Consider the following 5,186-nt stretch of genomic DNA (forward strand, 5'->3'; position numbering starts at 1 on the left):
CTTGTAGATACTAAATATATTTTGCCGAGATTTTAAAGTTACTAAAGATGTATCGGACTTCATTGTTATTTTCTGAAGTTGTTAGTTGGTTTTGTAAAAGTTAGAAAACTCTATTTTAAATTTTTTTACCAGTTCCAGAAATAGAGCGCGTCAAGGTCAAAATAAAGTTTTCCATCACCCAAAGTAATTTTATTTTTATTTAGCAAACAAGTTATTCGAAAACATAATGGGATGATTCATTTTGCGCCAACTTGTACTATAAAGAATTTTTTTAAACACAATGTCAGGATATACAAAAGGATAAAAATTAGACTGGCACATACGTAACTGGAAGTTGGTTTGGCAAAGCTTCTTTTCGAGTCTATGGTGTGCGCTGTTGTTGTTGTAGCAGTTTACTAAACCCTGCCAGTGCGATGTAGTCACCGATCGTCTTTGTCTAACTCATCTAACGGTAGGCCCAGAAAACGTTTCGACGGGTTGGGTCCAAAGCGAGACGGTTGTTAGGAGAGTAGGTGTGATCCGGCATGTGAAGAGGAGGTTAGTTTCGTGCGGTGTGCCTTCACATACATTGGGTAAGTCCAGGTCGATTCTGGAAAAGTAGGAGTTTAACTTACTAAAGGTATAATATCTAGAACGTAATTGAACCAAAGTTACGGGGGTTTCGCGAGGAAGCTGAAGCTATTTATCTGCAATAGGTGTGGGTTCGATCCAGAAGTCGTGAGTTTAGAAAGGGGGTAAGGGTTTCCCGATGAATGTCGTTTAATGTCTGTCTATATATTATCCGATCCAGTAGTTGTAGTTGCTGGATTCGGTCAGTGTAGTTGAAGAGATGCCTCCCGATATGAATAGAAGGTGGCTCAGGCTCTAGAAATGTATCTAGAGGTGATACTTTCGGTAGCACCCTAGCTGAAATTGCTTACTGAGTATTTTGCTGTGCTCCTTAACCGGGAGCATGGTATTCTCATTGTGAAGGTGTGCGTCGTAATTTTACCTCACAAATGTGTGGCCCTGTAGTTTTGCGTGCTCCACGAAAGGCAAGTAACTTGCATAAAAACTTTTTTAACATTATTATTGTAAATATCATTTTTTGTAAACATATTTTTTTCTTGCAAACATTTTTTCGATGAGGCGGCGCTTGGAGTGTTTGAAAGAAAGATTCTGCGCAAGATTTTTGGACCCTTGCACGTTGGCAACGGCGAATATCGCAGGCGATGGAACGATGAGCTGTATGAGCTTTACGACGACATAGACATAGCGCATCGAATAAAGATCCAGCGGCTACGCTGGCTGGGTCATGTCGTCCAATTGGATACAAACGCTCAGGCTCTGAAAGTATTCGATCCGGTACCAGCTGGTGGAAGCAGAGGAAGAGGAAGGCCTCCTCTGCGTTGGAAATATCAGGTAGCGAAAGACTTGGTGTGTCCGACTGGCGCGCTTTGTTAAACTCGGCCACAATCCACCAATTAAGAAGAAGAAGAAGAATCCCAATCTAAATATATATATATATATATGTATAATTGGTGCGTACATTCCTTTCGGGTGTTTGGCCGAGCTCCTCCTCCTATCTGTGGTGTGTGTCCTGAGTTTGTTCCACAAATGGAGGGACCTACAATTTGAAGCCGACTCCGAACGGCAGATATTTCTTATGAGGAGTTTTTTTCATGGCAGAAATACACGCGGAGGTTTGCCATTGCCTGCCAAGGGGCGACCGCTATTAGAAAACTTTTTCTACGTTTGAATCTACGTTCCTCTGAATTCCGAATGGTACTCACGCACCAACCCATTCGGCTACGGCGGCCGCCCATTCAAATTGAAAAATTTTTTTAGTAAAAAATTGTGCAGAAATTTAAACTACAAGAAAGTAAATAGTTATTTTGGCAAAGTGCACCAGAATTTAGCTTAATTGCTCTGCTGAAACTGCTTTCCTCAAGGCTTGCTGAAAGAACTTTCTTTGCCATGTCTGACGGATAATATGCCAATATATTTACATACCATACATAAGCTAGATTATTGGAATGTTCAGAGGCATACGGAATTGCCCAGACAATCTTGTAAAATTATAGCAGATCAAAAAATAACTTTTTTGCCTATTGAATCGAAAAAACATGAATTACTATTTCATTATGATCATTTTTGGGGAAAATATAATACTCGTATGATTTCAATAACACATTTTTCTCGAAGAAGGTGCGTTTTATTTGTACTATATTTCTCAATATCTCTTAAATTAAAATTCATAAGCAATATTCGGTAACAGTTTTCTGTATTACCGAATTGAGAGTCATATTGCAACATCAGCCGAAATCGGGAATAGAGCTGAAATTGTGTGTTTTGCTTTGCATTCTTTAAATTTCATTCATCCAATTTGATCCTAAAAAAGTTGGTGCTTGCTCATTAATCTAAAATCACTAGATATTAGAAGGACTATTCTCTCCCTCACTTTCGTTTTCGTTTTGATAAGTGGGGCTATTGACTCTCCATTGCTACTGTAGAAAATTAATTTCAATATTCCTCTGCGAAGCTTACGGAAGCTTGATTTTTTCTGGTTAGGGATGGTAAGAACTAATTATGCTTCCAATGCTCCGATTTCTAGAACTTTAGGAGAATTTACATAATACGCGGTCAAATTACATTGGCTTAGATTTTTCATTATCAATGATTCACTTCAAATTGGTACTAAATGGATTGTTGAACTAAACTCTTAGTATTATCTAATAATCTTTCTCTGCAAATTATACCGCCCGCCCAGGAAAAGCTTCAAAATTAGGTTTTTTACGACCGTATTTGTATCTCGTATTCAAATATCGTTGAAAAGAAATGTATAAAGCAATTGTTAACCCAGCAAGCATTTAATTTGAATTTATTTATAATTAATATTATGAAAATGTTGTGTTATCGTAAAATTTATAAGTGACCCGCGAAAAATTTATTATTTTTATAAACATTTTATTTTATATGTATTGACGTGATAACATCTTATAATTCGATTTAACAGGCTGCACGCACGAAAAAATGTGTCATTACCTTGCTCATTAGTGTTACCTTGCTCATATGTCGTTACCTTGCTCATTGCCGTTACCTTGCTCATTTGTCGTTACCATGCTCATTGCATTGAATGAACTGCAAGCGAAAGCGCGGAACGAACGACAAAGCAAACAAAGCAAACGAACGGCAACGTTCGACATCTTGCTCTATCCTACTTAAGTGAGCGTATATATGTATGTATATGCGCATATGTACATATATAAATTCACGTATTTGTATTTGCATATGCCTTCTTAATGATTATTATTAATTTGATTTACTTGAAGAATTTAAAATAAAACCAAGTTTGTTAATAATACCTGTTGTTTTAATGTTATTATTATTAATTTTTTTATTATATATGAAGGAAAAAATGTATGGTAATATTTACCATATACCTTATAAGATATGTTGTATACTAATATATGTATATAAACATGCATATACATATACAATTTCGCGCAATTTTCAAAAAGAACAAATCTATATGTAAAGATGCATACAAGTCATATGGACATATCAAATATACGAATCTATGTATTCCGTACGCAAGCAAATGTAAGCTAATGTGCTTGAACTGCAAGCGAGAGCGCGGAACGAACGACAAAGAGCACAATCGGCCCCCGCGTTCGACAACGTTCGACATCTGGCTCTGTCCTACTTGAGGGGGCATATATATGTATGTATGTATATGCGCATATGTAGGTATATAAATTCACATACTTGTATTTGCATATGCCTTCTTCCTGTGTGCATGGTAATGAACCATTTCTTTGTTGAGAATAGGACGATGATAGAAAAAGTAGGAAATGAAAGGGAGTGTTTCGAGTGTAAAGTGTCTTGAAAAAGGCAAATCGATGATGGTGAATTTCATGAATTTGATTAAAGTTTCGTAATTTTTCACGTTTTTGTAAATGTAATATAACTTGACCTATTCCATTGCAATTCCATTTACTTCCTCCTCTATATCCATACAAAATATCTATCAGGCAAATAAAATTAAAATTTTGTTTTGAAAATTGCAACCATTACATTAGTATTTTCTTATGACGTTGTCACGTTAAACTATCGTCAGTAAACCGACTTTACAGACAACCTCTTTTTTTATTTTATTTTATAAAATTTTTTTTTTTTCTGTAACATGAATATATTTTAAACCAAAAAAGCGCGGCAGTCGAAAATTTATACTAAAAATCGTGCGATTTCTGTTCCATCTTTTTCAGTGCTTGTAAAAATATATATTTGAAATTAAAAAAAAAATCCTTTTTTATAAAATTTTTTTTTTCTTAACATGAATGTATGTACAAAAAAGCGCCGGAAGTGAACATTTGAAAAAAATTTGCGCTATGTTTTATTCGAAATTTTCACTTTTTTTGAAAATATTATTTGATCGCGATTTTTTTAGTCCAAATTTTCACTATTTTTGAAAATTATGATTCATCGCGGGATTTTTTACTTCAAATTTTCATTTTTTTGAAAATATTATTTTATCGCGAATTTTTAGTCCAAATGTTCACTATTTTTTAAAATAACGATTTATCGAAGGCCAAAGGTTGATTTATCTATTTTAAAAACTACAAAAGTTGTATTGAACCTCATTGTTGGTTGACTGGGTTCTTTCGGTTTCTCTTTATTCTTTTCTCACTATCGTTCTTTTGACAGTTCGTCCCGCACATTTGTTTTGCACGATATTTCAAAAATGCGTAATATTATTGAGTAAAAATAGCTTTAAATCCAAATCTTGAATTAATAAAGAGTGTTTATTAAGTGAATATTGTTTCTTTTCTGCATTTGTGTTTAAGAAGTTTGTAATAAGCGTCTGTCTGTAATAGGGCACTTTTTCAAGGTTATGCAAAAATTAAGCATTTTTAACGTTAAATATTGCTATTAATTCTTAATGGTAATTTATAAAAAGTACTATAAATCAAAAGGCTCATATAGTGACTACATTTGTGTGTCATAATTTTTAAATTCGATCCACACACTTAGACATTATAAGCAAATTTATCGTGGTAGCAATGGAAAGTAAACCCGTGCAAGCATCGGTGTATAGCTTTCGTGTGAGCACACGGTAACTATTTAGTGTTGCAGGTGGCAGCACAGTCAGCATTAAGTCAAATTACAATGGAAGGAATAATCAACACTAAAAGTCAGAACAGCAA

This window comes from Anastrepha ludens, chromosome 3 (assembly GCF_028408465.1).
Source record: "Anastrepha ludens isolate Willacy chromosome 3, idAnaLude1.1, whole genome shotgun sequence".
Lineage (NCBI taxonomy): Eukaryota > Metazoa > Arthropoda > Insecta > Diptera > Tephritidae > Anastrepha > Anastrepha ludens.